Source organism: Panthera leo, chromosome C1 (genome assembly GCF_018350215.1).
Source record: "Panthera leo isolate Ple1 chromosome C1, P.leo_Ple1_pat1.1, whole genome shotgun sequence".
Taxonomy (NCBI): domain Eukaryota; kingdom Metazoa; phylum Chordata; class Mammalia; order Carnivora; family Felidae; genus Panthera; species Panthera leo.
In genome coordinates, this window is record NC_056686.1 from 15607846 (window position 1) to 15621154 (window position 13309).

General features: G+C 45.0%; 1 protein-coding gene across 1 annotated transcript in view; it reads left to right on the forward strand.

The window, feature by feature from the left end:
- Window positions 1–1248: 1248 nt before the first annotated feature.
- The window catches only part of ALPL (alkaline phosphatase, biomineralization associated), a 98110-nt gene continuing 86049 nt past the window's right edge, over window positions 1249–13309 (forward strand). The window contains exon 1 of the mRNA XM_042951675.1: window positions 1249–1325. The gene's annotated coding sequence lies outside the window, so the exon portion shown is untranslated. The remainder of the gene's footprint in view (window positions 1326–13309) is intronic.

A 13309-nucleotide genomic window follows, 5' to 3' on the forward strand; every position in this document is an offset into this window, starting at 1 on the left:
CACTCTATCCTTCAAAGGTTGTATTGACCCCCTCTATGCGCCCTGCCTGAATTAGGGGCTGGTGCGCAGGCACAGATGCGGTCTCACTCTAGTGGGCACAGAGTCAAGTCAAGAGACAGACATTAATCAAGTCATTGTGTGAATGAGCAGAATTACAGCCTAGACTAAATTTCTGGCAGGAAAGAAACATGGGTTTTTTTTTAGAGAGTTTACCATAAGACTTGACCTAGACTCCAGGGTCTCCAGGGTCATGTAGGATCTCGCTGAGGAGGTGATCTCTGAGGTGAGATCTAAAGGGTGAAGAGTAGTTAACTAGGTGAAGGAGTGGAGGTGGAAAGGAGAGCAGTCCAGACAGAGCAGGAACAGCATATGCAAGGGCCCAGGGGTGGGAGGGAGTCCAGTGGATTTGAAGAACTGAAAAATAGGGCCAGAGTGCAAAGAAATGTGTAAGTAGGGGCCCTAAGAGAGGCTGGGGAATTACCAGGGGCCAGAACATGAAGGCCTTGCAGGCTGTGTTAAGGTTTGGGGTCTTGGTCCAAAGAGCAACGGGAAGCCATCAGTGTTTCAAATGTGGAGATGTCCTAATCAGATCTGCATTGTGACGTGACCACCTTGACTGCTGTGTGGCGAAAAGCCTGGAGGGGGTCCCTGAAACAACGCCGGGAGACCACACAGGATGGTTACGGTCATGTTTCTTCATAAAAGCCTAGGCCGGAGATGATGGTACCTGGAGTAGTGTTGGATAGAGGTTGATAGAATGGGCGGTACCTGGCGATGGACTGCATATTGAGGTGAGCGCGAGAGAGGTTTCCAGGATGACTCGCAGGCTGATGGTGGGAAGGATCCTTAGACAATCAGGTTGGGGGAGATTACGAGTTGGATTGGACAGGCTGGGTTTGAGGTATGCTTGAGACACCCAGGTGGAGATGTGGTACAAGTGGCTGGATGTACTGACCTGGGGTTCAGAGGAGGAGCTAGGTTAGAATGGGGTCCTCAGTCTTGGCATTGCTGACAGTTGAGGCTGGGTAATTGTCACGAGGGCTGTCGTGTTCACTGCGGGATGTTTAACGGCATCCCTGGCCTCTGCCCACTAGATGGCAGCACCTTCCTGAGCTGTGGCAACCCCCCAAGTCTCCAGACGTTTCGCTGAAGGTCCCTTGGAGCATCCAGTCACCGGGGTTGAGACACCCTTGGCTAGAGGTGTTCGGGAGTCATCAGCACCTACGGGGGTGTGGCCACGATTGCCCAGGGCGAGAGTGTGAGACGGAAGAAGAGGGTCCAGGACCCAGTGCTGAGGAGTGCCGGCCGCAGGCGCAGGAGGCCAGGTCAGGAGGTGGCAAGAGGACCGCAAGGCAAAAAACTCTCAAGTGAGGGAGTGCTTCCAGAAGGAGCGTGTAGCCAACAGTGTTATGTGCTGCTGAGGGAGCGTGAGTGCCCTGAGCCTGAGCCGCGTCCACTGAGCTTGGTGACTTGGACAGTGTGGTGACCTCAGGGTGCTTTGGTGGAGCTGAACCCAAATGGCCAGGCCACAGAAGATAGAGGAGGAAGCGGGGAAATGAGTGCAGTGAGAGCAGACAGCTCTTCCGGAACTGTTGCCAGGAGGAGAAATAGTGGGGAGAAACAGGAGGGTGGCTTGAGTTGAGGGCTGGGAGTGGGGGAGGTGGAGGTTGTTTGCAGGTACTTTTAAGATGAGAAAGACTTAAGCATGTCAGACATGCGGGGACAGTCCGGCTCAGAGGGCAGAATGTGCTGCACAGAGGCAATAATTAGATGAAGACAGGAAGGAATGGGACCAGGGGGCTGGGCCGACTGGCCAGCGGTGGGCGGTGGGAGGGGGAGCCGGGGAAGGCGGCAGGGGTGGGGAGTTTTGCCTATTTTGTGGGTGATGTGAGGGTCCCTAGCTGAGGGGGCAGGCCTGCAGGCTGTGTTTGTGGAAGGAGTGCTGAAGACGTGGGGCAAATGGAGACAGGGTGGATACCAGGTTGCGGAAAGTGGGAGACAGGGTTTAAGGAGACATATTTCAAGAGCCGGTGCAGTTCTGGATCCTGAGGAAGGGGCAGGTTATGAGCTGCTCTCCTTGTTATCCATTGTCTGGGGTCCAAAACTGGCTCTACCCTTTAGTTCAGTGGCATACCGTCTCAGTGTCTTAGTTTCCAATCTGTAAAATGGGGACGATACCAGAACCTACCCCGTAAGTTTGTGGTGAAGATTCGATTCGATAAAGTGCGTCGAGTTCCTACAACTTGGAAGAGCACCAGGGGTGACCCCATTGGCATCCCTGGGCCTGGAAAACCCAGCAGGTGTTACAACAGACTGACCAGCAAGGGGCAGCATGTCCATGCAGGAAAGCACTTGGAGCTTGCCTTTAGGTCAAGGCACCTAAGCCAGCAACGACGCAGGCCCAGGCTAGCATGGATCCCCATCTGGTGGGGAAGAAGGTTAGAGTGTGGTGGGGTGCCCCAGCTCAGGTGGGATGGGGAGCAAGCAGTGTGAGGGCTCACGGAGTGTCTCTGGGAAGAGGAAGGACAGCTTTGCGGGCAGAAAGGAGCAATAGCCTTGATGCGCCAAAAGGAAAACAGACGAATTCATATTGGCTGTTTTCCTGTGCCCCAAGCCAGACTACGCTGGGTGACCACGGATGTTCTGGGCAGAACAGGATGAAGAACGCAGTCTAGCTTAAGAAGTAGCCTTGCTGGATATCTGGCTGGCTCAGTCGGTGAAGCATGTGACACTTGATCTCAAGGTTGTGGGTTTCAGCCCCACATTGGGTGTAAAGATTATTTAAAAATAAAATCGAAGCAGAAGGAGGAAGGAGGAAGGAGGAAGGAGGAAGGAGGAAGGAGGAAGGAGGAAGAAGGAAGAAGAAGAGGAGGAGGAGGAGGAGGAAGGAGGAAGGAGGAAGGAGGAAGAAGGAAGAAGAAGAGGAGGAGGAGGAGGAGGAGGAGGAGGAGGAGGAGGAGGAGGAGGAGGAAGGAGGAAGGAGGAAGAAGGAAGACGAAGAGGAGGAGGAGGAGGAGGAGGAGGAGGAGGAGGAGGAGGAGGAGGAGGAAGAAAAGGAGGAAAAGGAGTTCAGCTGAGCCTGGGGACGGGAAGGGAACTATGCTGACTTGAAGAGGGCAGAGTTCAGCCTGGGAGTTGGGGAGTGAAATGGCTGTCAGGGATTTGCAAGCTAGGAGTTAGAAAGCAGAGTGGGAACATGAGACAGAGAAGCCAGATTTGGGGGCCGGGGGCGGGGGGAGGGGTGGTGGTCTAACAGAGGAAGGATGGAGAGAACCAATCAGACTCCGGGAGGCCCAGGGCCCCAGACACAACCTTCTGGCAGAGTCTCAGACCCAGTAGCCAGAGAGCCAGGCTGAGCAGGCCTCACCTGGCCTGAAGTCCTCCCCTGCTTTAATGAAGCCTCTGTAGAGCCAGGGAGGTCCTGGGTGGGGCCGCTGCCCTCCAGGCTTGATTCCACTGCCAGGAAGTAGTAAGGCGGCCTCTTCTTTTTCCTGGTCCTTCTCCCAGGTCCTTTTGCTCCCCTGCCTGTTGTCACAGGGGACATACCACCCAGAGCCTATTCCCTCAGATATGAGGATCCATACCAGGGTGCAAACTCAGCCAAGGCTGGGATTATAAACAAGGCCAAGGCTACCCGCGTGGACCATACTCCCACCCGGTTACTCCTCTTTACTGGATTCCATTTGTGCCTGGCCTAAAACCCTAGGAGGGTGCCTGAGAATGAGATGGCCTCAACTGTTTGGGACAGGGCAGTCCTCGGGGCTGCCTGATCCCATGCCCTCATTTTACAGGGGAAGAAACCAATGCACAAGATCACAGAGGCAAAGTCTTGTGGCAAAGCAAAGACTCAAACCTGAGACCCCAGTGTTCTTTACCCTGATTGGTAGAGCTAAGAACAGATAGCCATGCAGTGCCTGGAGAACTCCTGCCTGACAGAGGAGCCCAGGCTGGGTGTCATGTCCAAGAGGGATCTTTTTCAGGACAGAGCATGTCCCTAGCCCCCTGTGTGATCTTTGTCAAATCCATCCCTCTCTCTGGGTATCAGAGCCTCAACTCTAAAGTAGGAGGATCAGAAGAAAGGTGGGGGACAACCGTTTAACACATTTTATTACGTGGTATAATCTTACTTTCAAAATTGGAAAAACGAACAAGAAAAGAAAATTACAGGTTGATTTTACCTATGAACATGAAGATACAAATCCTAAATAAAATACTGGCTGATTGAATCCTTTTTTTTTTTTTTTAATCATGGCCAAATGGGGTTTATTAGAGATAAGAAAGGAGAATTAACAATCAGAAAATTCATCCATTAGGGGCACCTGGGTGGCTCAGTGGGTCCAAATCTTGATTTCGACTCAGGTCATGACCTCTCGTTCATGAAATCAAGCCCCATGATGGGCCCTGAGCTGACAGCATGGAGCCTGCCTGGGATTCTCTCTCTCCCTCTCTCTCTCTGTCCCTCCCCCTGAGCCACCCAGTCACTCCTAGGGCAAATACAGTCTTAATGGACAAACTTTAGGTGCCTCTAGGATCACAGACAACTCAAAGATAACTTGGTATCACAGCTACTATTAATTTAGCCCTGGGGTTGTAGCTGAAATTACAAAGAAAAAGAAAAGAAGTGGGAGAACTGGAAGATAAGAGGTAAAACTGTCATTATGTACAGAGTATATAGTCATCTACAAAAAAAAAAAAAATGCAATAATTACACAATAAAAGACTTACCTATAAGAATTCATAGCATTTTTCCATATCAGCAATAACCAACTGGAAAATATAAAGGAAAATAAAATACCTAAGTATCTAGGGAATTTGCTTCTTCTTCCTTTTTCTTCTTTTCCCTTTCCTTCCCAAAAAATCCAGCCCTAGAGCCATTAGATGGGGCACAAGGTGACATCTGTGCAGAGGGGTGGCCTATTGCGGTCTTGGGGCCCAAGTGGGGCAAGGAGGATCCAGCATGGGGGAAGCTTGGCATGAGATGTCAGAGCCCGAGCAGAGTGAAGAGAATGACATATATTCTCTTGTTCTGTCCACTGAGGGCGGGGAGGGGGGAGCCGGGGGGGGGGGGGAGGGCAATAATACTCCAGCAGCAATGAGCACTCCTAGTACTCAGATCTTGGCTTCTAAAGATCATTCTCCACTAGGGGCACCTGGGCGGCTCCATCGGTTAGGTGTCCAACTTCGGCTCCGGTCATGATCTCACAGTTGGTGAGTTCGAGCCCCATGTCGGACACTGTGCTGACAGCTCAGAGACTGGAGCCTGCTTCACATTCTGTGTCTCTCTCTTGCCCCTGACCCACTTATGCATGCTCTGTCTGTCTGTCTCTCTCTCTCCTCCCCAAAAATAAACATAAAAAAATATTTAAACATAGGGGCACCTGGGTGGCTCAGCCATGAGCCACCTGGGTGAGATCAGTCATGATCTCATGGGTTTGTGAGTACGAGCTCTGCTTTGGGCTCTGCACTGACAGTGCGGAGCCTGCTTGGAATTCTCTCTCTCTCTCTCTCTCTCTCTCTCTCTCTCTCACGTGTGCATGCGTTCCCTCTCTCTCTGCCCCTCCTGTGCTCTCTCTCTCTCAACATAAACTTAAAAACAATTTTTTAAACATCTTTAAACATAAATAAATAAATATCATTCTCCACTAACAGGAACCAGGTCTCCTTGGATGAATGACTGATTTCAGGATTAGGGCAAAGAAAGTAGAAAATAAACATAGCTCATGTTGTCATAAGAGAAAGCAAGGAAGTGCTCAGAGAATGATGAGACGTGTCAAACGGACATGTCCAACCTGGAAGGGCTCCCCCACAAAAATGAGACAATTTGAAAGCAAAATAAGTATTAGTGATACACTGAATAAAATAGAAAACCCATGACTCTATATTGCTACAACTAAATACATGAATAAATTGAAAGTTTGGTAAAAATAGAATATATATGGGCACCTGAGTGGCTCAGTCGGTTAAGTGTCAGACTCGATTTTGCTCAGGTCATGATCTCGCAGTTTCATGGGTTCAAGCCCCACATCAGGCTGTGTGCTGACAGTGCACAGCCTGCTTGAGATTCTCTCTCTCCCTCTCTCTTTCTGCCTCTCCCCTATTCATGCTCTCTCTCAAAATAAATAAACTTTAAAAAAGAATATATATTTTTTATTTATTTAAAAGTTTACTTATTTATTTTGAGAGAGACAGAGATAGCATGAGTGGGGAGGGGCAGGAGGAGAGAGAGAGAGAGAGAGACAGAGAGAGACAGAAAGAGACAGAGAGAGATCCTAAGCAGGCTCCAAGCTGCCAGTGCAGAGCTGGACTTGGGGCTTGAACTCACTAAACTATGAGATCGTTTCCTGGGCTGAAACCAAGAGTTGTATCCTTAACCGACTGAGCCACCCAAGTGTCCCAAGAATATTCATATACTTGAAAGAAAATTTTTTTTAATGTTTATTTTTTATGTTTAAGAGAGAGAGAGCGAGCGAGCAGGGGAGGGGCAGAGAGAGAGACACACACACAGAATCCGAAGCAGTCTCCAGGCTCTGAACTGTCAGCACAGAGCCCAATGCGGGAGCTCGAACTCACGAACTGTGAGATCATGACCTCAGCTGAAGTTGGATACTCAACCAATTTAGCCACCCAGGAGCCCCTAGAATATTTATACACTTTTAAAGAACCACTCCACAAAATACTTTCAATTACAAAGGGAAAAAGAACAGCTTGCCAGTGGCAACACCTGGCAGATACCGCCTTAATCAGATGATCAAAGTAAACACCATTAGCAATGGGACAAATCGAAATTGTGTGCCATCTGATAGGATGCCATGGGAAGGATACAGCATTGTTACTGTGATGTTCCTGCCAAAGATGCACAATCTGAATCTAATTGTGAGGAAATATCAGACAAACCTAAATTCAGGGACATTCTGTGAAATAATGTGAAAAAACAAACTTGTCTGTGCTCTCCAAAAGTATCAGGGTCATGTAAGTTAAAGAAAGACTGAGGAACTGTTCCAAACCAAAGGAAATTAAAAAGACATAAAAACCAAACGCAAGGTGTGGTCTGAACACGTGATTCCTTTCACCATGAAGAATGTTATTGAGGGGGGCACTGGGGTGGCTCAGTCGGTTGAGCACCCGACGCTTGATTTCAGCTCAGATCATGATCCCAGGGTTGTGGGAGCCCCGCCTTGGGCTTCAACCTGAGCATGGAGCCTGCTTAAGATCCTCTCTCTCTTTAACAAAAAAAGGGCTCCAACCTGAGCATGGAGCCTGCTTAAGATCCTCTCTCTCTTTAACAAAAAAGAAAAGAAAAGAAAAGAAAGAAGCAAGCAAGCAAGCGAGGGAGGGGCACCTGGGAGGTGGCTCAGGTGGTTGAGCATCTGACTTCAGCTCAGGTCATGATTTCACGGTTCTTGAGTTCAAGCCCCACTGACAGCTAACAGCAGCTTCAGATCCCATATCTCCCTCTCTCTGACTCACCCCCATTATTGCTCTCTCTCAAAAATAAAACAGGGGAGCCTGGGGGGCTCAGTCGCTTAAGCATCTGACTTCAACTCGGGTCATGATCTCAGGGTTCATGAGTTTGAGCCCCACATTGGGATCTGTGCTGATAGCTCAGAGCCTGGAGTCTGCTTTGGTTTCTGTGTCTCCCTCTCTCTCTGCCCCTCCCCTGCTCGTGGGTTATCTTTCTCACTCTCAAAATTTCAAAAATTAATAAACATTAAAAGATAATTTAAAAATAAATAAAACATTAAAAAAAAAGATTCTCTCTCTACCTCTTCCCCTCTTCCCTGCTTGTACTCTCTCTAAAAAAAAAAAAAAAGGGAGAGAGAGATTGAGAGAGAGAGAGAGAGAGAGAGAGAGAGAGAGAGAGAGAGGCACCTGAGTGGCTCAGTCAGTAGCGCATCTGACTGTTGGTTTCAGCTCAGGTCATGATCTCACAGTTCATGGGTTTGAGCCCCACGTCTGGCTCTGCTTAGCCTACCAAAGCCTGGTTGGGATTCGCTCTCTCTCTTTCTGCCCTTCCCCATGCTTGTGCTGTCTCTGTCTCTCTCAAAATAAATAAATAAAACTTTAAAAAAATGTTACTAAGATTATTGTTGAAACTTGAATAAGGTCTCAGGATGAGATGGAGATGGTAGTAATGTTTCAATGTCAATTTCCCAATTTTGATAGTTACATTGTGGCTACATGAGATTGTCCTTGTTTATAAGTACTCAATATTAAGTATGTGGGAATGATGGGGCATCAGACTGGCAACCTCAAATAGTTTACAAAGAAAACCTCTTTGTATTTTTCTTGCAACTTTCCTGTATAATTTAAATTGTTTCTAAAATTTTTAAAACCTAAACTTGACATTAAAATATCTAAAAGTTGGGGCACCTGGGTGGCTCAGTTGGTTAAGTGTCCGACTCTTGGTTCTGGCTCAAGTCATGATCTCTTGGTTCTTGGGTTCAAGCCCTGCTTCAGGTTCTGTGCTAACAATGTGGAGCCTGCTTGGGATTCTCTCTCTCTCTCTCTCTCTCTCTCTCTCTCTCTCTCTCTCTCCCTCTCTCTCTCTCTGCCCCTTCCTAACATGCACGTGCTCTCTCTCTCTCTCAAAATAAATAAACTTTAAAAAAATCCTTAATATCTAAAAATTAATTTTAAAAATTTTTTTTTAACATTTATTCATTTTTTGAGAGTGAGAGACATAGATCATGAGCAGGGGAGGGGCAGAGAGAGAGGGAAACACAGAATCCGAAGCAGGCTCCAGGCTCTGAGCTGTCAGCACAGGGCCCTACGCAGGGCTCGAACTCACAGACTGCGAGATCATGACCTGAGCTGAAGTCAGACGCTCAACCAACTGAGCCACCCAGGCACCCCTAAAAATTAATTTAAGGAATGGAAAAGATCCCTAGGGTGAAAATTTTAAAATTCTATTAAAGAGGAGAGCGCCTAGGTGGCTCAGTTGGTAGAACATGCAACTCCTGGCCTTGGGGTTGTGTTCGAGCCCCACATTGGGTATAGAGATTACTTAAAAGAAAGAAAGAAAGAAAGAAAGAAAGAAAGAAAGAAAGAACGAACTTAAAAGAAAATTCTATCAAAGGACATAAAAGAAGACATAAATTGGTACCTAATTCCATTTAGGGAGACGTAACATCATAAAGTTACTGGATCCTCTCAAATTCATCTACAAATCCAGTACCATCCCAAGCAAAATTCTACATGGACTTTGTTTAGGAGAAAACAAATGAGATTATTCTAAATTATATAGGGAAGAATGAAGCCCAGAAAGAGTCAATCTGTAAAAAAAAAAAAAAAAAAAAAAAAAAAAGAACTAAATGGGAGAGGTTGTATTTCATCAGATATATAAATATAGAAAGATGGATACACAGATTATAGATATAAAGACAGATAATAGATGATAGAAAGGTAGGCAGGCAGGTAGGTAGATAGATCTGCTATAAAACAAGGATAGCATTGGGAATGCAAGCTGGTGCAGCCACTCTGGAAAACAGTGTGGAGGTTTCTCAAAAAACTAAAAATAGAGCTACCCTGCAACCCAGCAATTGCACTACTAGGCATTTATCCATGGGATACAGGTGTGCTGTTTCGAAGGGACACATGCACCCCCATGTTTATAGCAGCACTATCGACAACAGCCAAAGTATGGAAAGAGTCCAAATGTCCATCGATGGATGAATGGATAAAGAAGATGTGGTATATACATACAATGGAGTATTACTCGGCAATCAAACAGAATGAAATCTTGCCATTTGCAACTACGGGGATGGAACTGGAGGGCATTATACTAAGTGAAATTAGTCAGAGAAAGACAAATATCATATGACTTCACTCATATGAGGACTTTAAGAAACAAAACAGATGAACGTAAGGGAAGGGAAACAAAAATAATATAAAAACAGGGAGGGGGACAAAACAGAAGAGACTCATAAATATGGAGAACAAACTGAGGGTTACTGGAGGGGTTGTGGGAGGGGGGATGGGCTAAATGGGTAAGGGGCATTAAGGAATCTACTCTTGAAATCATTGTTGCACTATATGCTAACTAATTGGGATGTAAATTTTAAAAAATAAAAAATAAAAAATAAAAAATAAAAAAAAACAAGGGTAGCACCATAAATCGAAGAAGGAAGGAGCACACTTTTTAGTAGATGGCATTGGGAAAACTGGCTCACTATATTGGAAACAATGAAACAAAACTGGCTTCATACCTTTACCCACCACAAATGTAGATTTCAGATGTATGGAAGCCCTAAATGTGAATATCTTTATGATCTAGAGATGGGAAAAGTATTTCTTAAATTAGACCCAAAGCACAAGCCATAAGACAAGAAATACTGTATTTGATTATATCAAAGATTTTTGCTCAGTGAAGGACCATAAAAACAAAATTAACAGATAGAAAACTGGTAAGAGATTTTGCTATGTCTGAGGCTGACAACGGATGAATACTTAGAGTGTACATGGAACTCTTGCAAATCAACAAGAAAAGGAACTAAAACATTGGGGAAAATGAGCAAAGGATATGAATAGGCAACTCACAGAAGGGAAATCCAAATGACTAACAAGATGTGAAGAGATGCTTAGATGCATACATAATCAGAGACACACAAAGTAAAGCATCAGTGAGATGCCATTTCACATCCATCAGGCTGGCAAAAACAACAGAGCTGGACAATGCCGATCATTGGGGAAGACTTAGGGAAATACCCACCCTTGTGAATTGCGAGTGGGAATAGAGAACAATCAGGTAGTATGCAAGTGAAATTAAGCATGCATGTACCCCAATGACCCAATACTGAGTTGATATCTGTGTAGATGGAATAATGGTCCCAATTTTTCACCCCACGTCCTTGTCATAGCCTCAAGATGGGCAGAGAATTTCCCCAGCCCTTGATGTTGGGCTTGGCCATGTGAATTGCTTTGACCAATAATGTGTTAGCAAGTGAGACACATGTGGATGCATGAAAAAGACTTATGCATTTGAGCTTGTGCTTTTACACTTGTGCCATCACCATGGGAACACTGGAGTAGCCCCCTGCCCTTCCAGCCTAGGCTGGAGACGTGCCTGAGAATTAAATGAATATAAGAAGAAGAGAAAACACATGAAGAGCCACTGCTGCAACTCCATTTGGACACGTAGGGTCAACAGTGCTTTGCGCACAGAACTCAGAACTTTGCACAGAGCCAGAACTCACTCTGGGATTTTCATTTATGCAAACAAAAGGTCTCTGCTTAAGGCAATATGATTTTGGCTCTTCTGTCACTAAAACAGAGTCCAGATGAATTCATCTCCCTTTGCAGTATTTTAACTACAACCAAACTGAATTACTTATTATTCCTTAAATATTCAGCGTCTCTTTGCTCTCACTCAAATTCAATGTAACTAATACTTTTATGAGCATATATCAGTTCAAAGATAGAAGTTTCTAGAAATAGATACTACCAAGAGCAACTGGCTGGCTCAGTCAGTGGAGCATGCAACTCTTGATCTTGGGGTTATGGGTTCGAGTCCCAGGTTGGGTGCAGAGGTTACTTAAAAAAATAAATAGAAATAAGAACTTAAAAAAAAAAAAAAAAAGGTTCTACCTGGCACATGTTCTGTCATGATCTAGCCTATGGTAGATATGACCTACTCAATTTTATTAATTCTTTCAAAGAACCAATTAGCATTGTTGATTTGCATTTCTGCTCTTTACTATTATTTTCTTTAGTTGATTATTCTTAGACTTTTTTAATATTGGATATTGTTTTTTTTAATTTTATTTTTTAAATTTACATCCAAATTAGTTAGCATATAGTGCAACAATGATTTCAAGAGTAGATTCCTTAATGCCCCTTACCCATTTAGCCCATCCCCCTCCCACAACCCTTCCAGTAACCCTCTGTTTGTTCTCCATATTTAAGAGTCTCTTATGTTTTGTCCCTCTCCCTGTTTTTATATTATTTTTGCTTCCTTTCCCTTATGTTCATCTGTTCTGTGTCTTAAAGTCCTCATATGAGTGAAGTCATATGATATTTGTCTTTCTCTGACTGACTAATTTTGCTTAGCATGATACCCTCTAGTTCCATCCATGTAGTTGCAAATGGCAAGATTTCATTCTTTTTGATTGCTGGGTGGTAATACTCCATTGTGTGTGTGTGTGTGTGTGTGTGTGTGTGTGTGTATACACACCACATCTTCTTTATCCATTCATCTATCAATAGACATTTGGGCTCTTTCCATACTTTGGCTGTTGTCGATAGTGCTGCTATAAACATGGGGGTGCATGTGTCCCTTCGAAACAGCATAACTGTATCCCTTGGATAAATACCATGTAGTGCAATTGCTGGGCCGCAGGGTAGTCTATTTTTAACTTTTTGAGGAACCTCCATACTGTTTTCCAGAGTGGCTGCACCAGCTTGCGTTCCCACCAACAATGCAAAAGAGATCCTCTTACTCTGCATCCTTGCCAACATCTGTTGTTGCCTGAGTTGTTCATGTTAGCCATTCTGACAGGTGTGAGGTGGTATTTCATTGTGGTTTTGATTTGTATTTCCTTGACAATGACTGATGTTGAGCATTTTTTCATGTGTCGGTTGGCCATCTGGATGTCTTCTTTTGAGAAGTGTCTATTCATGTCTTTTGCCCATTTTTTCACTGGATTATTTGGTTTTTGGGTATTGAGCTTGATAAGTTCTTTATAGATTTTGGATACTAACCCCTTATCTGATATGTCATTTGCAAACATCTTCTCCCATTCCGTTGTTTGGCTTTTAGCTTTGCTGATTGTTTCCTTTGCTGTGCAGAAGATTTTTATTTTGATGAGGTCCCAGTAGTTCACCTTTGCCTTTTGTCTCCCTTGCCTCTGGAGACCTGTTGAGTAAGAAGTTGCTGCGGCCAAGATCAAAGACGTTTTTGCCTGCTTTCTCCTCGAGGGTTTTGATGGCTTCCTGTCTTACATTTAGGTCTTTCATCCATTTTGAGTTTATTTTTGTGTCTGGTGTAAGAAAGTGGTCCAGGTTCATTCTTCTGCATGTCGCTGTCCAGTTTTCCTAGCACCGCTTGCTGAAGAGACTGTCTTTATTCCATTGGATATTATTTCCTACTTTGTCAAAGATTAGTTGGCCATACGTTTGTGGGTCCCTTTCTGGGTTCTCTATTCTGCTCCATTGATCTGAGTGTCTGCTTTTGTGCCACTATTATTTTCTTTTTTCCGTAGGTTTGATTTGCTGTTTATTTCAGCCTCTTGAGATGGACACTTTAATCATTATTTTTCAAGCCTTTCTCCTTTTCTAGCATATACATTTTAAGGCTACAAATTTTCCCCTAACA